General features: G+C 46.7%; 1 long non-coding RNA gene across 3 annotated transcripts; it reads left to right on the forward strand.

Annotated features, from left to right (window-relative positions):
• Positions 1 to 2,851: 2,851 nt before the first annotated feature.
• On the forward strand, positions 2,852 to 12,838 carry LOC135290642 (uncharacterized). Of its 3 annotated transcripts, none has more exons than XR_010353406.1 (4): positions 2,852 to 3,394; positions 8,522 to 8,795; positions 9,546 to 9,799; positions 10,351 to 12,838. It is a non-coding gene; the product is annotated as an uncharacterized LOC135290642 (long non-coding RNA). The 3 variants fall into 3 exon arrangements; XR_010353407.1 differs by lacking the exon at positions 2,852 to 3,394 and having other exon boundaries at positions 5,112 to 8,795; positions 10,351 to 10,972; positions 12,272 to 12,838; XR_010353405.1 differs by lacking the exon at positions 2,852 to 3,394 and having other exon boundaries at positions 5,112 to 8,795.
• Positions 12,839 to 20,968: the final 8,130 nt, after the last annotated feature.

Genomic DNA, 20,968 nt, shown 5'->3' on the forward strand with positions numbered 1-20,968 from the left:
TGGACGCTGAGGCCTTGTGGGCACCAGGAAAACCTCCTGCTGACAATGCTGTGACGTGGCAGCCCTCTGCTGACATCACAATAGCAGCCGCTCTGGCTTGCTCTGTGAGTTCATGCATGGCAACCAAACCTTCCCTACAGCTAATGCAAAACAAAAGCCCCGAAAGTTCTCCTCTGCCCCAAAGGAGCACAAAACCCCCCTGCAGTCCATAACCCACAGCTCAAAGGATCCCAGAGTAACACAGAACAGGCACCAAGCCCATTCACCCTGTTCGCCAAGCTGAACACTCAGAAAGAGCCAGCATGTCAGGAAACCAAAGGCAATGTGCCCTTTTGCCCAGCAGTGCTTCTGACTAAAACCAAGAACTCTTGGTTAAATGCTGTGGATGAAATTGTGCTTTGCTAATATCCTGGAGAGTTCTCTCAACTGGAATGCCTGTCATTCCCACCCACTTGCTGCATGGCTAACATCAACCAGCAAACTGTAGGGCTTGCTGAAGGAACAATGACACCTAAGTTGGGAGAAAAAGCCAAGTAACCAACCTGCTGCACACACAGCACACTGCTGCTGCACAATTACAGCACCTCAAAGAAGCCTTTGGGGCCTGTGCCTCACTTCTGGCAGCTTCCCTGCAGTATGCATCTGGCAGTCACAGGGATCTGACTCCAATGGACACACAGAAAGAAGGAAAAGAACCTTAAATCCCAATGTGGGACAATGTAGAAGCTGGTGGGGGGAGGAAAACCACCAAAATGGGCAAGTCCCACCTAAAAGGGAGTTATGAGGCAGAGACCAAATAGCTCAGCTGGTGGGCACACCTTAGCAAGGCAGGCTCAGGAAAACAGAGCAACCACAAGCTTTCCAAAGTTCAGAAGCTTCCTTCCCCCTCCTCTCCTCTGCCCTTGGAACCAATTTTTTTTCTCCCTCCTAAAAATAACTTCATGAGCACGAACAGAAAGTGCCTGGAAAAACCACCAGGTCTCAGTTAAAAACTAAAGGAATGGAGAAAGATCTGGGCTTTTGCTGTTTGCCTGCTCTTGCAGCCATGGCAGCATTTTGGAAGGGCTCTACACAAGTCCAGGTGTTTCCCAGCTCCAGGACCACCTCTGGCATGAGCCCAGCAAGTGGAGTGGAGAGAGCAGCTGGTCAGACACCACATGTGACAGCTGGGAGGCTGCATATTGTCCTGATGCAAATTCCCTCTGCGTGTCACATGGAAAGTCAGGACAATTCTCAAGAAATGTCTGATTAGATGAGGAATGCCTGTGGATCTGCACACCCCACATTTGTGCCTTACTGGTGTCATAATCCTGAAGCTTTTAGATGTTGCTGGGTGACCCTAAATTCCTCCAGGCTAGACATCAGGGAACAGTTTCAAACATGCACTGCTTACAAAACAGTCCCCAGAGCCAGGCATACCGTTTTCTGCCCACCATTCACAAAACACTGCTGTTTCCTCAAAGGAAAGCAACAGAAAGCTCCAGCAGCCTGCCCCCAGCCCAAGAGTGTTTCCACATTCTCTTCACAGAGAAAAGCAAGGCACAATTCTTCCCAGGAATATTTCTGGGTTTCACATTTTCTGAACATCAGAGAAAGAGAAAACACAATTCTTATGACTGTGTTGTGCCAAAGTAGAATGCAATATGGAGATTGTTTCCCCAAAGTGAGGATGTTTTGTTCCCTTGGCCTATCAGGGCCAGGAGAATGTGTGTGTCGGGACTGCCACGAGACAGACACGAGAGAATCAGAGTGGATGCAGTTCTGTGCAGCTGTGAGCAAGGGTGAGTGTGTGGCAGATTCAGTTTAGATGCAATGTTATAGTATGGTATAAGAAAGTAATTATTTAGCCTTCTGATAAGGTGGAGTCAGATGAATCCTTCTCTCTCCCTCTCCACAATGTCAGTCGCCTTGATTTTCCATACAAGAGTTTCCAACTGATTTTTTCCTCTACTTTCTCTCTCCTGTGTCTCAGCAAAAGTGGCTTCTGCCAGCACAATGAAGTGGACACAGACCATTCGTTCACATGCAACAGCACGGGTTGGTGCTCCAGCCTGAGAGCTGGAACTCAGCAATTGGGCAACTGTGCTTTGAGATGCAACAGCAGCCAGAGAACGAGGCTGGGGGTGACAGCTTGGGGACAAGGCTGGCCCAGCAATGGCATGGCACACAAGCTGTACAGGAGGCACTGTCAGCAAGACAGCCCTAAGAATGCCACAAAACCCACACAGTTTTACACATTTATGCAACGCTGGTTGCTCTGCATATATGTCTGTACTGCTGCCTTTATAACCTTTTGGAAATGGTCAGAGCTAGCAGGATTCACCCCCACCAGGAGCTGATGCAGCCTGGCAACCTGCTGACTTACAGACGCTTCTGGCTTTCCAGGTGAAGCCAAGGCAAGCCCTGCTGCTGCTGCTGCTGCTGTGGCAGAAAGCCCCGTCTGGGCAGGGATGGCACCACTGTGCCACGGGCTGTTTCTCCTTCCAGAGCTGGGCGCTGCTTTTGAGCCACTGATGACGGCTGGCGGCAGAAGGAAGGGGCCTTTTCCTGCACCAGCACTCATGGACGCACCAGGGCCACCTTCAGGGGAGACGTTCGGCCCCACAGAGTAAAGCAGAGGGCCACAGCTGGCAATCGCTTCCTTTGGAGCCTTCCTCTCTCTGGAAAGAAGGGAGCCGAGGGACAGGACGAGCAGCAGGGCCCGATCCCGGCCCGGGCCTGCAGGGAGGGGCGGCTGCCGCTGGGCGGCGCCATGGGCAGGGAGCGCGCCTGCGCGGGGCGGGCGGGGCCGGGCAGCCGCCAGGGGGCGCCCGGGGCGGGGCGGGGCCCCTGTGTGAGGGGGGAGAGCCTCGGGCAGTGCGGAGCCACAAACGGGACTGTCCGTGCGGCACGCACAGCGCCAGGGCAATGCACAGCGCCAGGCACAGCACAGCTTCAGCGCAGCCTGGCCAGGAAGGGAATGCTCCCATGGAGTGCAGGAGTCAGCTGGTTGGATTGCCAGTCCTCTGCTGAGCTGGCAGGGCACAGAGCCTCCTCAAGCACCGCTGCCTCCTCTCCAGGCTTCCTGCACTTCCTTTGCTGACAGGGTCCCATCAGCCAGGGTGGGGGCAGGCTCAGCTGATGTTACAAAGCACAAAGATTTTTACAAAGGTTTCTTCAAATCCCAAGATGTTGTCTTGAGCTAAGAGGCTTTGGCTCTTTTTATTCCAGAATAATGTATCCAGGATTTTACCCTGTCTGTTTCAATGCAGCAATATTGTCTGCAGAACTTGGGAAGGTCCTTTGGCTGCAGCAGAGCAGTTTCCCCAGCCTTTCAAGTACACCCAAGCTCTTGGTTGGAACTTGTGCACTGCTATGTTCAGTCCTGTTGGTCTGGAGATCGCCACTGCTCGCTGTAAGTCCTGTAAAGTTTTGCTAAGAGAAATGAGGTAATTATTCAAATCAACCTCTCCTTATATGTGTGTGTTTTCTGAAATGTGTGGTACTTGGTAGGGTCAACCATACAGCAGCTTACAGGGCCAGATTTTGCTGGTGCCCCATGTCTGAATCCTGATTCAAAGCAGAGCCACGGGTAAGGCTTGAACCATGTCAAGGAGGTTTCCTGACATATTTTACCCAAGTTCAGTTGGATTATGTAACTCATTCTCTCTCCTTTGCCACTAGCTTGCGGTCTGTAAGGATCATGAAGATCCCAAGCTATTCCCAAGGCTTTCCTAACCTCTTGTAGCCCTTCTGCAAGAAAGTGGGAACCTCTATCTGATGACATTCCCAAAGGTACCCCAAATCTAGGTATTATTTGATTCAACAGTATTTCAGCCACTTCCCTAGACTGGTTGATATGACAAGGGAAGTCTTCTGGCCACCCAGAAAAGGTATCCACCAGAACTAGGAGGGATTGATACCCCCATTTTCTGGGAAATTGAGTGAAATCCATCAGGCACTATTCCCTTGGAACACCTCCAGATTTTATGGCTCTTAGCACTACATTATGAGCTGTGCTACAGTTGTCTCTTTTACAAACTATACATTTTAGAGTCTTGGTTGTACAATCTGAGCCATTTCAGACCCAGCTAAAGTTTTTTGCAAATGTTTCCAAAGTTTTTCAGTACTCCAACGAGTGGCTTTGTGTTTGCAATCCATTTTTTCACAGAAGAGTGTTTCTGGGACTACTCTTTGCCCAGCTGGGATAACTGCCCAGCCTTGTGGATCAAATCACCCTTCTACAGTTTCAATTAATTGACAGTCCCTAGCATTATACTCTGGTTTTTCTACTGGGAGAGGTATCTCTGGCAAGGGTATTAAAGATAAAGCTTTGTTTTCTAACATGTCTTTTTCTGCAGCCTCGTTGGCTAAATGTTTCCCCAATTCCAGTTTGGTCTTATCCACTTGGTGTGCTCTGCAATGCCGGATGGCAATTTCCTCTGGTTTCTGGACACTTTCAAGTGTACCCGAGATTTGTTTTCCATTTTTGATTGATGTGCCTTGAGAGGTCAAAAGGTCCCTTTCTTTCCAGAAATCCCATGTGCCCGTAGCACTCCAAAGGTGTATAATGAATCAGTTCAAATGTTAACTCATTTTGCTCTACTCAGTTCCAAAGCTCGGGTGACTGAAATTAGTTCTACCTTCTGGGCTGGAACATCAGAGGGGAGTGCCCCCGATTGGATTACCTCGGGCTGTGGAGTCACTGTGTATTCAGATGTTTGGATAGGAAGATTGAGGGCATGGTCCTGTGAGAGAGCAGCTGCTCCTGCTGCCCGCTCTGCCTTTGGCATCTGATATGCTGCAGGTGTGGCAGCTGCAGCAGGATTTCCTGTGGGAAGAGGCAGCACTGCTGCCATGGCCCTCAGACTGCAGGGGCCCTTGGCTGTGCCCCCAGCACAGGAGTGTCACCCACGGGGGGGCACAAGGGGAAGGGGAAAGGGCATTAGGAGGGAGAAAAACCAGTGTCTAGGGAGTGTGTGAGGAAAATAACAATTGATTTCCTTTTCCTTGAGTAAAGAGTTGCAAGAGCCCTGCTAGAGCTGCTGGTGGCTTGGCCTCTTTCAGGGCTGGGGAGAGCCCTGGGGCCAGGGCCCCTCCTCTTTTTGGGACACCAGGTCTAGCTGGGCAAGTGGCCCCTGTTCCAGCCAGGAGCAGAGGTGCTGTGCCTTCTGCCCTGGGCACAGGGACCTGCCACTGTCACCAGCTCTTTCCACAGCTCGTCCTGGTGCTGGGCCTGCCCTGAAGGGATGGGCACAGGAGGGGAGTGGCTGTGAAACCCAGGGCGGGGCTTTCACATTGACTGCTCTCAGTGAGTGTCTGGAAATGACAGTTTTCCATCTTCTGCCAAGCAAGGCTGCCAGTGTTTCTGTGTTTGTATTGATGAGAAGGGTAGAGTGTGGGTTTGTGGTTTCATGGAGAGCAAAGCAGTGTCTGAATTCAATTGATTTCAATTTTTTCTTTCATGGTATTTTGTCTGTGAAAAGTCTGAAAATCAAGGACATCTTTCTGGAATCTGCTGTCTGTGACCTCAATACTGGCCGAGTGACCCTTCAGAACCTTGACCTGACTAAGCGAGCGCATGAACTCTTTTAGGTCTTTTTAGAGGGAGAAAATAAACCAAACCCAAACCTGTTTGTTGAATCTTTGGAAAATCTGACTTATCCAAGACAGTATCATTTGGAATGTACAGATCTTCTGTTCATCATTCATTCAGGCGCCTGTGAAGCCAGAGCAGCAATGCTCTCTTCAAAGATTTAACACAGCTGATTGACATCAAGTCGCTTGAAATTTTGGCCTCAACTTTCAGTGATATTTTGAATATGACAATTTCCGTTTCAGGGAGGAGCAGAATGCATTTGCACAGTTCCATTATGGTTTGTTTTTTTTTTTTTTCAACACACAGATTCTCTCATTTCCCCTTCTGTAGCCTTAAGCATTAAAGTCAACCATCTGCTTTGGAAATGCAGCTGAAATGTAGCTCTTTCTGCTATTTTGCTTAACTTTTTTTTAGGGGCTGAAAATATTCAGTTGTAATTTGCTTTACATTCTTTGTATTATTTGCCACTGTGGCATTGGAAAAATTCACAGGAGTTTCTCCCATCTTGGATTTCAAAATAATTTAAAATATTATTATAAAGACGATTTGGCAATATTTAATTTTTGCTTCCTGTGTAACTTTATTAAATCTGTGCTTTAAAACAGGTGTCACCTAGCAGGCTTTCTGTTCAATGACAGCAGTTGCTTTTCAGCAGGCTGATTTTCCTGTAGGACTAGCCAAGGAAAGTACCTTAGGAAACTGAGTTTTCCACATTGTTGCAGTGTAGGAATGGTATTCCCTAGTTGAGTGCTCACGCTGATACTCCTCAGAGCACATGCCCCTCACTGACTACCCCACCACTTTCCCTGTGGCAGGATGGAGAGAAGAGCACAAATGGGTAAAGATCACGGGTTGAGATAAGAACAATTTACTAGAAACAGCAGTGAAAAAAGAACACAGACGGTAATAACAGCACTAAAAGGAGAGTGTACAAGAGGCGAATGAGTCACACGTGATCGTTCTCCACACAGAACTTGGCACAGCCCGTGACTTACAGCACACAGGTGGAGGAAGAACAAACCCTTCCATTTGCCCCTGCCGCGTGGCAGGTGGTATCCAGTTACCCCAAGGTCCTGGCCGTGCTCCTCTGAGCTGCTGCAAAGATCACCCTCCTGGCCGGATCCAGGACACAGGATCCTTCCTGCGGGTCCTGGCTCTTGCTCTGGGTGACAGACCCCCATGGCATCTGCCCCGGCAAAAGGGACTTGAGGACAACCTCTCACTTATTGACATCAGCCCCTCTGCCCCTGCCCCAGCTCCCTTTTTGCCTCCAGAAAACTTTGAACAGAAGTAGCACTTAAGTACAGTTCTGCACATCCTGAACTGGCAGGAAGGTGACCCACATGTCGCTGTAGGCACATGTGCAGCAAGGACAAAGAAGGTGTTTGAGGGGCTGGCTCTCAAGGCATTCACTCATGCAATAGGAGCCCTGTTTCTGAGAGGCACAGCCAAGAGTGGAGCAGTCACGCGTGGAGAACGGGGCATCTCCTGAGCCAGGGAAACCCTGGGGGAGCAGAGAGACGCAGACACCGGGCAGACCCCAAGTGACACCTGCTGCTGGGGCACAGGCACCGCGGGGACAGGCACACTTTGGGGTGAGCTTGCTGTGCTTTACTGGAGTATGCAGTACACAGGCATTCTGTTTCTCAGAAATCATTAAATATGTATAAATTGCTGGAGTCTGCACAGTTAGTTTCTGAGGGTCTGCTGGGGATCTTTAGAGACCCTGGGTGTTCACTGAGCTTTTGGACTTTTGTTGACCTTTCATTGTGGTCTTCCATATAGTAGTCATTTTCATCTTGGTTATCTGAGCTGCAGAATGTGTTCTTGAGGAAACTGTATTGCTCTGGCTTGGCTTGGGACATAGAGGGTTTCAGAGCTTTCAGAGTTCCACTACCCACTCCTTCCTCCTAAACTATTTGCAACATAGATCCTCACACAGATCCTTTCAAGATTTGTCTTGGAAGTCTCACTTCTAAAACTAATTTTCTTTTCTAGGATAAAAATGTTTGTTATTACAAATATTTGCAAAACATCTCATGAAAGCTGAAATACAATGAATTATCACACAGAAAAAAAAATGCAAACAGCAATAATTCCAGCACGGGCTATAAATACTTCTGTAAGCCTTTAAAGGTCTGGTAGCCATGAGGAAAGCCAGTCCCACCTACAGTGGGGACTTCTAGTCTTCTCCCATTCTTACACTCCTTTTTCTGATTGATTGATGATATGCCAGATTGCTGGATATCAAATCAATTAGCATTCTTGTAACAAATCCAGCAATTTGTAACCTTTACTCAGGGTTCAAGGCAGTAGCTGTCTTTAGCACCACGTCTTTCGTTCCAGGAGTACCACCTGTTACTTTCAGGTTCTGTTCAGGGATAACCAGTGACCTCCTTTTTGTGCTGAACCAGACATAACCATGTTGGGCACATAAACTGACACTTTTCTTTCCCATTTATTTTCAAGTATATTCTATCAATCAGGACCATGGTGGTTCCTGCCCTGAGGTGCATTGACCATGCCTTGAGTACATTTTTTAGTTATTTTTTGAGAAATACACTCAAAATACCACAGGGTTCCTTCCTTCGTTCCCATTCTTTGAGCTAAATATGGGGCTACTGTGCAGGGCAAAGGCACTCATGGATGAACAGTGCAAAGGGTTCCATCAAATCTGGTATCTCCAGAGTAGGGGTTGTCATCAATAACCTTTAAAAGATATGGAAAGGCTGTTGGACATTCCAGAGTCCAGTGTAACAACCTCCATGGATTCCTTTCATGGTTCATACAAAGGCTTTTCCAACAGTCCCTAACTGGGGCTCCATAATCAACACAAACCAGTCATTCCCAAAAAGGCACGCAGTTCTTTTACAGAACCATTGCCAGTTCAGAAATGCTGCTTTTCCAGAATGGGAGCAAAACTAATCAGGATCATCTTTGCAGAAACGGCCTCTGGCTTCTGACTTTCTCAATCCTGTGATGGGCAAGAAGCAGAGGATTGACCAAGAGCCCAGTGATGTCCAGCCAGCAGCTGGTGGTGGCCACTCTCCTTCTTTCTTGGACCTGCCTTCCACATCCTGTTCAATTTTGAACATGTCTACAAATGTCAGATCCATTTCCACTTCCACCCCTGAAGAACAACAGAAAAATAAGGTTCAGACACATTCTGGATTGCCAGTGTCTGCCAGGGTGCAGGGGAAGACTCTCAAGTCCAAGGGTGAGTAAACAGAACAAGACAGGGTAAAAAAAATCCCATCCTTTGGATTTTTGTGAAATGCTTGCCATGATCAAAGCCAAAGAGAAGAGCAGAGAGCTCAGGACCCAGGCAGAAAAGGAGTCACACAATCCAAGTTCAAAGGGTATTAAAGTGATGGACCCCTTTCAGATATGCTTCCATTTCATTTTTTTACTGGATATCTATATGGTTTCTTGCTCATATCCAGCCTTTCATCCACCAGCACCTCCAAGTCCTCCCCACCTTCATCCCCAGGTATGCCTCGGTGCATATTGCCTCGGGCATGTCCCAACCCCAGAGATGCAGCACTTGGCACTTGGCCTTGTTGAATCCCATGAGGTTCCCAGGGCCCCAGTTCCCAAGCTTGTCCCAGTCCCTGTGGATGGCATCCCATGCCTCTGGTGCTGGCAAACTTGCTGAGAGTGCACATATTCCCACTGTCCATGCCATTCTTGACATAGCCAATGCTTGAGCTTACAAACTGGGGAAATCATATAAAAGCACCATGCATAAAAAGAATTTTTCATGAAAACCTCCCATCCAGTATCACTCCTTTACCAGGCATTTTACTAACTGTTTCTTTTTAATGGTTTACTATTTGGATTCTTTTAGATTTGTAAATGCCCAACCAATAGAGGTTCAACATTCTTGGTGCATCCTTTGGAATCAACTACCTTGCCTTCTGCAAACCTGCAATTTGAACTCTCTGTTTCTGGTTTTCCCTCACTTTAGGAGAAGAAGCAGAGGTCAGAGGAGCCCAACAAAACAATCCAGGTCCTGTGCCTGAGAAGAAGAGGATGGTGCCTGTGAGACTTGCAGACATCGACTGGAGCGGCTGCGCTGCTGTTTACGGCCGACCCTACAGGGACAGGGTGATTCATCTGCTTGCTCTGAGGGATTACAAGGAGCCAGAGTTACTTGCTCGGCTGCAGAGAGATGGAGTCAGGCCAAAGGACAAGGACTCCCTTGGAAAGATCCTTCAGCAGGTGAGATCATGGAGCTTGTGCCAGCAATTTGTCCATTATGCTGTTTTGCTGTTCCTAATTTTACTACTTCCTCACCTGTTCAAATTAGAGACTTTTCCAATACTCCTTCAAGATAAGTTCCACTGGTATTTCTTTCTGATAGGCTTTCGTCAGAGGCACACCCATGGAAAGATGCAGTAGCTCCTTCTTTCATTTTTAAATATTCCCCATGCACCTAAGCTGTTGCTGAATTATGCAAGCATTATTATATTAAATAGGATTATTTCCTCTTTAGCTAAGAAAAAGAGTTTTGGAGCCTAGGCAAAGGATTCAAATTCAACGTGGATACAGTTTCAGTTGTTCACGGGATGACTTTTAAGAACTCATTCTCTGAACCTGTGAAGTTTGTTGCTGTGTTTGCCCAGGGCAGTGGCAGAGCTTTTTCACCCTGCAGACATTCACAACATGATGAGAGCCATGTTCTGCCATCCCAGCTGAAGTAGCTCCTTTAGATTTCTGTAGTTTGCATATAGGTGTAATGAAGATTTGTTTTCCTGAACATCTGCCTGTAGGTAGCCAACCTGAATGCAAAGGAGAATTCCTTCAGTCTGAAAGAACAGCTATTTCAAACCCTTCAGACTGATTGGCTGGCTACAGTAAAATCGAAAGAAAGAGTTTGAAGTTAATACTTTCTAGGTAAGTTCAGTCTCTTGGGGAAGGAAAAGAGCCTTTTCAGAAAAAAGCCCTGGAAATAAAGCCTAGATTCTTACAATATGCTGCACCAGCAGAGGCCCACCAGGGTCATGGAATCCAACTCCTGGCCCTGCACAGACACCATGAGAATCACACCCTGTGCCCAAGAGAGTTGTCCAAACTGTTCTTGAGCTCTTGCTGCAGTGACCACTGGCCTGGGGAGCCTGTTGCAGTGCTCGAGCACCCTCTGGGCCATGAATGTTTTCATGATATCCTGCCTAAAGCTCCCTCAACTCTGCTTCATGTTTTTCCCTTGAGTCCTGACACTGAAGGTCTGTTTTCCCTGCAAGGAAAGAACTATGACAGTTGATATTTAGACTTTTTAACATGAACTCTTGGACCATCCATAGAAAATCAGCTCCATCTCAGAACCCCACCAGCAGCAGCCAAGCGACATCTCCAAGGCCTTCTGAGACAGATGCTCCAGCAAGACCTGCTCAGGTATTTTGTGCATTTTTAACATTCTGCACTGTGTATTACATTTTAGCAGACTTGCTGGTGATGTAAAAGCTGTGATGGGAATGTGCAGGACCAGGCCTGGGCATGTTTTGCCACACACTGCTGTGACCTCAAGCTTGTGATAAGAAGAGAGGATCCAGCAGGGGTGGAGCAGCATTGTCCTGATCCAACTTTCTGCTCTGCCTGGAGACTTGAGCTCAGCCCCCACCCTCAACTCATTCCCTGGACAAGGGCTCAAAGGGCTGGCTCTGCTTGTGTGACAGAACTGCATGAAAAATCTCCTGTGCATAAGAGGCTGCACCAGGTGGGGCAGATGGGGCCCTCTTGCTCTCTTCTCCCTCTGTCTCTCTGTCACTCTCATTGTTGACCCCACCTCCGCACTATCCACATGGCTGGACAAAACACAGCACCTACGGAATGGTGCTATTCCCTCACTCCCTCCTCTGCCTTAATTTCTCTCCTCCCTCCCTCTGCCTGGGCACAGCACGGCTGTCCTGTTCTACTCCATCCCTGGCCCTGAGGTTTGCTGTGCCTGTGGGGAGCTTGTGGCCGTCTGTTGTGGCTCGTGAGGCAGCACCTTTGAGAAGCTCCTTGGGAGGAGCTGAGAGATGACTGAAGGGCCCTGAGCAACAGCAAGGGCTCCTTGGTAACCACTTGTGAAACTCTCTTGTACAAGTTTAAAGACTTGTTAGCCAACAGCTTTTGAGTCTGCGGAGTGGGTAAGCCTGCTGGATTTAAGACAGCTGTAGCTAAATGCACAAGAGTTTCTGGACATGTGACTGGTGTCTGTGTTCATCCTGATGAGAATTCACAACCAACCATAACAACCTGTACTCATGGGTTGTAATAGTGAAGCATTAATCTTGTTTTTAATGCATAAAACTCTAAAACAGCCATGTTCCTCTGTAACAAATTATGTGGGTGTTTGATAGCAAAAGCTGAGTCTTTTCCTGGTGTGTGCAAGCAGTAATTGGGACCTAGTCAAAACTTACCTGGCATCCCCATTCTGGGGAGGCTTTGCTGGAGCTGCTGAAGGGAGTGTCTACTTCCCAAAGCCTTTTAGCAGTAGACTTGGAGAAGGATGTGCTAAGTGCTAAGATGAGAAAGTAGGAATGCAGCAGAGCAGATATTTACCTGCAGGTCTTCCAGGTTTGACAGTTATTTTTAATTTAAAATAGTGCATTTTAAAACTTTGCCAATTCATAGATGCTTCTTTTTTAGAATGGAGAGCAAAACCTGATTGTGATCATAGAAGAATGAATTATTTTGTTTTTGTTGCAGAAACGGCCTCGGGCTTCTGGCTTTATCAGTCCTGTGAGGAGCAAGAAGCAGAGAACTGAGCAGTAGCCCAGTTACATCCAGGCAGCAGCTGGTGGCTGCTCTTCTTCCTGAGTGCTGGCTTTGACATCCCATTCTACAGGGATGTCAGAGCCATCCCCATGGAATGGGATGTCAAAGCCAGCACCCTGCCTCCAAGTCTGGGCTCCATTTCCCTGCACCCTTTAGGTTCAAAAAAAGACAAATGTTGGAGTTCTAGAATGCCAGCACTCATGTGTAGAGGACTAGCATGTCCAAAAAGATGTGAAGAGAACTGGGGAGGCTGAAGCAGTAGTGTCCCTTGGATTTCAATGAAGGTATTAATGTGCTGCTTTTCCTAACTCCAGTGTGGACAATGATGGACTAAAATTTAATTATTAAGAGAAGCCTCTGTTCAAATTTTGGTGCAAGCAAGACCATATTTCAGAGTTAATACTACAGATGTTATTTACAAGTAATTGTGAACTAGGGAGATAGAAAGGTAAAGGAGGAGATGGGCCAGGTGGGGGGAAGTGCTGAGATGAACACCGAGGTGGGTGAGGCCTGGACGGGCCCTTCCTTCCTGCAGTGCAGCTGCACAGGATCAGCTGCAGCAGTGCTGCTGCATCCCCTCATGGCATTTGCAGGAGAGGAGGGAGAAGTGTGTGTGTGGTAGAAAGCCCTGGAAATTGCTGGCAGCTTGTGTCAGGGCAGTGATGTTGGCAGGGGCAGCCAGGCCTCCTGCAGCTCTGGGGCTCTGGGGCAGCTGCGGCCTTTGGAGCAGGCGCGGCAGGGCCCCGGCTCACACTGGATACAGCCAGGGATGCTCCGTGCCAGGCTGAGGGCAGGTCTGACCCTGCAGGGCAGCAGTGCAGTGAGGCCTGTGCCAGGGCTCTTGCCAGCAAATGTCACTGGGCAGAAGCCAGTAGTGCAGGCTACTGCTTCTCTGGTGCCTCTCAAAATGTTGAAAGGCATCTGTAGTTTTCTTTTCAAACCTGTCTAACACAGGTTGGTTGGTGTATCTGGCCTGGGATGCATCCCTAGCACAAGTTGTTGTCTGTCCTGGTACTGAATTTCAACTTGTTAGGGATTTGTGGCTTGTAAATATTCATTTCAGGATGCTTTGAAATGTTCATTTCCATGTGGAGGGAGACTTTGTCATCCCAAACAATCCAGGTCTTCAGGCCCAGAGGATCAGAAGCATTGGTGTGAGAGTGCTGGGAAGTGGCATCTATTATTCTCATTGCCACTTCATCTTGGATTTGTATCATCAGCTTGATAAACCTCACACCTGCTGATTTCAGGGAGACGGGAATGAGGACAGTTTGACTCCCACCGGTTACTTTAAGCATTAATGAGTTTTGGCGTCCTGAGGAGCTGATGTGCTTTGGGTTTTTGTTGTTGTCGTTTCTGACTTGTCTAGAGTTTGTTTTTCGGTCTGCATTATAACAGCCTCAGTTTGCAAAGTTCCCTCAAGGGCGGTGGCTCACAGAGAAAAATAGCTCAAAAGATAAACTGAGTGTATTTTTACTGTTTTACATGAATAAAGCCAGACTGGACCAGCTGAGTGTGCCTCAAGGCTATTTTGTAGGAAAGGTCATGAAATTCTAAACTCTGCAGAAATGTTGGCACACACTAATTTTCTTTTGATTTCTCCTTCATAGGATAGCCCCAGCTACTCCGAGATGAACAGCAGGTACCAGTGGCTCCACAAAAAGCTGTCCCACATTCAGCAATGAATATCTGAATTTGGCAAGCAGCAAGTCCTGGAGTCCTGGCACCAGTCTTCTGCTTCAGCAAAGGAACATCTATGAGCTCCAGCTGTTTTATTTTAAAAGAAAATTATGTTTTTACGTTTCCTCAAGTTAGTAATAAGGAGATGATTATTTGTTAAAAATGTAGGATTAGTTAGTCTAAGATTAGAGAATTTAGTCTTGAACTTTAGCAATAAAAAAGTTGCATTTCTGTTAACTCCTTCTCTTATCATCAGTTTTATCATCTTTGGAGAGTCTTTCTTCTGGTCAGATAATCTCTTCAAGACTTAGCTCTGTCCACTGAATGAAACTTATCAGTAGAGAATGGAAGCCCAGTACATCTATTATGAAATTGTGCACAATTTAAGAAAATATTGTAGCAAATGGAATTTCTTTATGATAAGAATAAGCCTGTTTTCTGATTTTCTTGTTAATTTAAGATCTTTGCCTTAAGGGGTGGAAGGCATAGAGGACAACCTCCACCCCAAATGACCTTGTTTTGGAGGGTTGGAGAGGAGTGCCCATGGGCTGCTCTGAGCTGTCAGCTGAAGCAGCTCTCAGGACTGCTTGGAGATCATGGCCTCACCTTGTCATGAGCCAGGGAAGATCCAGATCTCTGTAAGGATTTTGTAAAAGACATGGAGAAGTGTTGGAGGCAAGGTACTACAATAGGTTTAAAAAGAGAAATTCCGTTCCAGTGTCCCTTCAGGATCACTATCAGTTTCGTAGATTTCTCCAAACTAGTCAGTCACAACCTGTCTTTCTAGAGAGACACAGATGTTGATTCCTGCACAGACCTATGGGGACTTTGATGTCTAGTTCTTTTCCTAAATTTCCTGCCATTTATTTATTCAGCTGAAAAAGAGGACATGTTAGCAACAAGACCATAATCTTCTTTTGGGAAAGGATATGAAATTGTCTGAGGGAGGATAATATTTGGGAACACTCAAAGGTGGCTGGGAATGCCCCTTTCTTCCTTGCAGAGCATTCTACAAATTCCTCCATTTTCTCCAATCCAACAATGTTGAGTCCCTGTACCTGAGAGCCCTTGGGGTGTTTTGTGATTGAACACCTGAGCCGTTGTTGCCCTTCTGTTCTCCTTCAAGCCAAGTTCAAGAAAATGTCACCTCCTAAACCCTGAGACTTGGGTCCATTTTTGCCTGGCTCAGGGGGTGCTCCTCCAGCTCTGCAGTGCAGAAGCCCCAGGGACGCTGCCGTGGGGGGCATGGGGTGAACTGTGCTGGGCTGCCTCCCCTGGGCCTGCTGGCTGCTGCTGCTTGACAGAGCGTGCCAGAGTGCTGCTGGCCAGGGTGGGCTGAGACTGAGGACTTTTCATAGTTACCTCTTCATGACATATCTTTCCCTTGATGGGATTTCTTCTAGCTCACTCTACACTGCATTGGAAAGTTTTATTTCCATGCTTTAACAAATAGAGGCTTCAAATTCTCATCTACATTTTCCCCCTCAAGTCCCTTATGTGTTGGGGCTGTCTTCCCTTGGGGGCAGGTGTATCAATGTACTGATCCCATCCCCTTTTATTGCTGCAGGAGTGCTTAGGAACACTTCAAATGGTCCTTTCCACTTTTCTTTAAGTGGCTTGTTGCTCTGCTTTCTGGCATAAGACACAGTTCCCAGGTTGATAAGGATGTGCCTGAATCACCAGGGATGGTCACAGCAGAAACTTGTGGAAAGATGAGATCACTTTCCACAAAGATGATAAGAAGGGACTGAAATTATCATTTCCTATCATGGGCTCACTTTTTTCTTTAGAACCAATGGAATTCTGGACCTCAAGAGAGCAAGGAGAAGCACTGGTACCACTTCAGTGAGTTTTCCTGGCCACTTTTACTCATTTCTGCTTTTAGACTCTGATTTGTTCTGTCAGCCTTGCTGCTGGGATTGACCTCCGTGGGCTCAGCAGGTCCCATTTAACAGGGAGTGTTTTACATAACTTTTGTACTGTTTCAGTTCTAAAATGAGAATCTCTATCTGATGACATTCCAAAAGGAATCCCTATTATTAGTAGTTTTTCTTTTATTATTACTTGAGGTGATTCTTTAGGATCTTTTTTTTTTGTTGTTGTTGTTGTTTGGTTTTTTTGTTTTGTTTTGGGTGGTTTTTTTGTTTGTTTGGTTGGGGTTTTTTTTCTGAAAAGGAAAAGCCTCTGGCCTTGCAGAAAATGGGTCTACTAAAATGTAGAAGGATTCCTGGCTGAATGAGGCCATGACATTCTCCTGTGAGAATTGGAAAATCTGGTCTGCAGTTTACAGAGTTACTCTGAAGACCATGTGCTGTCCCCAGAACGAGACAGACCATGTGCTGTCCTCAAACAGATGCATCAAGGAAGAAGGAGCATTGTGCCCAGATGAAACCAAATGCCAAGCACACACAAGTGGGAACTGCTAATTTGGCACACCTTAGCTAAAGATGCTTATGGCGTGACAGCCAATCAGTAATTAACATGCATGTGTGAATGCAGCTACTGAACCAAGCAGCATTAAGCATTAGTGGCGTGAGACAGTGTCTAGAGAAGGATAAATGTGCCAAAGTTGCTTAACAAAGGGGAGCAGCATGTAGCCACATGGGCTGTGAGTGTCGTTCCTCGGCCGACTCTCCGTGGGACCCTCTTCCCTTTGGCGCCTGTGCACAGGGACTCTCTTTGCTGAAATGCAGTTCGCTGAAATGCAGTTCCCCTAAACGCGGAAGACTCCGAGCATCAGGTTCCCAGGCATAGCAGGAATCTATGGATGCACTAATGGAGCACTAACATTCTCAGCCTGCTCTATTTACTTTACATTTGAATACAGGCTGGTAGAAGGAGAGATCTGGCTTTGATTTCTCCCCAAGTCACCTGTTGCACTTTCAGGTTAGGAGTACATGTAAAATGCAGCTAATCACTCTCTCTACCCATGAATATTCCACTAGTGGACTGACATACAGAAACATCCTTTTTCTCTTTCTACCTTCCCAAGTGGTGCACTAATGAACAGGAGACTTGCAGAAATCACACAGAAAATCACCAAAATTGCTGAAATTAACACTCAATTCCATGAGAAAACCTCCTGAGAAAATGCTTGACAGGATCACTGAACTAACTCAAGCTTGGAAGAGAAACGTTCATTTTAGCACTGATCAAGGGGAAAGAAAAAGAAATGCTACAAAAATTCCAAGTGGAAGATAAGGAGAAAGACAGGAAGCAGAGGAAGAACAAGGGCCTGTCAGATGAGCCGTGGAAGGTAACTTTGTGCCCCAGCGCTGTCAGAGGACGTTCCCTGTCATTGGTGCAAGCAGCTGGAGACAGAAATACTGCTCGATTTGGGGGCCACAGTCTTGGTAAGTGCAGAGGTGGTTCAATAACGTGACATGAGGGAGATCCCCCAGAGCAACTGGGATGCCTGAAAGAAGTGAACAGCTCAGCACAGCCTGGCCCCTCGGCTGCTTTTCCTTCTGACCCTCCTGGGGAGGCTCTGACATTTCCTCTTCCCTGGTGGAAGTGCAGCTGCTGCCAAGGGAAACGTCCCCACACTGACTCAGTGTTCCCTTTGCTTCCCACATGTCCCATCTGCTGTCCCTGTCCAGGAGAGCTGCTCTGCACGGGAGGAGGAGACCGAGTGAGAGCCTGGGAACATGGGGGGCTGCAATCCCTCCTGATCTGGTTCTGTTTATGGATGGGTAGAGTTAGACTTGGATAGTTACAAGTGTAGGGATATTTACATACATTGACTGATATTTGTGTAGGTATCTATGTATGTATTTTGTTATATTGATGCATGTGTATTGATCTGTTTACATCTGGAGTTATATTTACATACTTGTACATTTTTGTAGCTGTGTAGTTCTTTTGCTGGGGTTGTATAGATTTTTTTATTAATCCATTGATATTTGTATATTTATAGATATGTTTGTTATGTGTGTACTATATGTCACATATGGAATGAAATACATAATACGTATTTACATCTATATATTCTTATAGATATATATGTATTTACTTTACTTAAATATATATGGAGTTGCATAGTTCTACAATTGTATTTATTTAGTTCTGGATCTGAGATTCTGTAGAGAGGGATGTTGATATTCCTGTATTTGTATATGGGCTGTACAGTTGTAGCAATATGTAAAAAATTTAATTGTTAAACTTCAATTCATATTTGTGTATAGTGAGTTGTAGAGTTGCAATAAACTAATTTTTTATACTGAAGTTGATATTTGTATATATTTAAAAAGCACAATTATCTCAAAAGAAATAAATTTAAACTTAAATTGATATTTGCATGTTTATACATTGGCAGCACAAGTGTAGTAATTTAAAACAAATTTCATTTTTAAACTAAAGGGTTTTTTGCATATTTGTACATTTCTAGTGCAGGTGTAGCTATCTGCAATAAATGCAATGATTCAATTGAAGGAACTGTAGATGTGTGCTACCCAAAGCCAGGAGCAGATGGAAATGCTGCAGGATTGGGCCATGGAAATCCCCGGCCATGCCTAGCACAGGCCCAACCTGCACTCAGGCTGGGCAAGGGCAGCGCAGATTTGGGATGGCAGCAGAGCCACACGTTGGCTCAGAACTCGCTGCCAAGGCCTGCTGAGAAAACTCCGGGACTCCACTGAGAGCAGAACTCCAAGCAGGAGCCACCTGGGGAGGATAAATCCACCCCCCATCCCACGGGCAGCTCTTTAGGAAGGGCTCCAAGTGTCCCCCTGAAGCTCATCCCAGAGCCCAGAAGCCAACAGGGATCCTGAGCCAGCTCCGCTGCCTTTGGCAGCACTTGGGCAAATGAGCTGCAGCAAGGGGGAGGCAGCAGTGACTGTGACTGCTGCAGGCTGGGGATGAAGGAAGGGCCATGGACACAAGTGCTGAGATGCTCCAAAATCCAGGAGGAGGCTGGAAAACTGGGAAGGAACAAGTTCTAAAGGCACTGAAATGATGGAAGCCCTTTGTGTGAAGTTCCCTGAAGGAACTCCCAGGGACATGGATGCTCTAATAAGTAGTACCAGAATACACAAATGCAGTAACACCAGGAGATGGTCTGTATGACCCACAGGCAATGGCTTAGAAAAAGACCAAGTCTATATTTTATATACTTTATTTATTATAGTATCTATATTAAAATACATAATTCATGAAAGACAGAGTAGGGGTAGGGGGGAAAAGGAGAGGAGCTTCCGGAGTCAAAGACTGAATCTTCATACAAGTATGATCAATGCTCGTTTACGACTAATCTAAGGGTACATTTATGTCATAACACAGGATTCAGGTGGCATGGGGACACATCCAATTGGTTAACAAAGCACTGTGCATAAAACAAAGAGCATTTCTTAACATATCTTGGTCATGTAGCTTAGCTTGTCAGCAATATCAGCAGAACATCTTCACATCCTCTGCTAGCATCTTCAGACCATGTTCTTCAACATCCTTTCCCCTTGGATGCAGTTGGCAAACTTCCTCATGCTGGTTGCCCAAGGGCAGAATGCTTCTGCTATCAGGCACGTACACAGAGCATTTGCAAGCGTGATTCAAAATCCACAGAATGTCCATTGTTCTGCCTGCAGGGTTGTGCACACAGGCTACAGTGTCTGCCCAAAATGACCTCTAACATATAATATGTAGTATATAGATGATAAATTACATATATCATCAATTCCTATGTGTTGTGATACATTTTGATATATTTTGAGAAATATTTTTATTTTGTATAGATCTGATATATTCCTCCAGCCAGGGAGAGTGAAGATGTACAGCAGTCCAAAACCTTCTGCCTACACAATCAGCCCTGGCTGTGTGCATGCACATCCACCCACTGTCCTTGCTCTTCTCAGCACCTTGGGGCTGCTGTTTGCACAGAATTGGGATGAATTTAACTCAACAGTACCATGAGTGGGGTGTCCAGCTTGCCATGTACACTCACGTGGCAAGGAACAACAGAGCTCTCAAATCACATCATCACAGGTCCTTTCATTCCTGTCGGGCACTGAGGAACTCTCAAAAAAACCACCAAAGACACAGAGAAGAGGTGGAAAAAATTGGCATCATGCTACTGCTGGTATCCTCATGGAGGAAAATCTGTTGGGTTTCTTAAGGTCAAAGCTTTCCAAAAACTAGGAAAACTGATCAGCACCACCAGCCCAATTGTGAGAGGTTTCCTTGACTTGGCAAAGCTGGGATGTTAACAGTGGACTCTGTCCTTGGCTCAAATCACCTGCCCTCACCTGCAGACAAAAGCACCACCACCAGCAGAAGCTACACCAGTCGATTTTCTCAAAAAAGCTGGGTTAAATTTGGGAGACAAAAGGAAAACATATCAGACTCTGTGGATTAATGACAGGACTCTGTGAAAGAGTTGCAAAGCAAAGGGCAGCAGCTTCTCTCTGGGACACTCCTTGTGCTCCAGGGCAGCCGGGCTGTCCCAGCTGCCCAGGACCCGGCGCTGCGCGGGCTCTGCAGAGCTGCACAGCGGGGAGGCAGCTTCGGGCACCTCAGCCCCTGGCCAGGAGTGGCTTCTTGCTCTGGACGGCTCCCTGGGGGCAAATGTAGGCTGCTGGCCTTCTGCTCTTGGCCCTAGCCTGGCCTTGCAGGCCTAATCCTCTTCCCTGTCTCAAATGTGCTAAAGACAGACTTGTTTGTTTCCAGTCTGCACAGCAATGATTTGCACCACAAAATACTGAAGGACTGAAGGCTGAACTTCAGACCCTGGCTGAAGCCTCAACAACAGGACCTGAGCCAAAGCTGCCCTCTAGGTGACCCTTCCAACCAAATGTGCTGTGTATCTGCTCCTAACCAAGTATTGCTATCAAAAGGATCAATGCATCCATTCACTGGGGAAACACGTCTGCACCTTTCTGCATTAGGAAAATGGACAAGGCCACAGCTGGCCCTGGCTCCTCCTTGAGCCCTGGGCAGGCTCAGGGAGAAAACCAAGAG

Source organism: Passer domesticus, chromosome Z, assembly GCF_036417665.1.
Source record: "Passer domesticus isolate bPasDom1 chromosome Z, bPasDom1.hap1, whole genome shotgun sequence".
NCBI classification, from domain to species: domain Eukaryota; kingdom Metazoa; phylum Chordata; class Aves; order Passeriformes; family Passeridae; genus Passer; species Passer domesticus.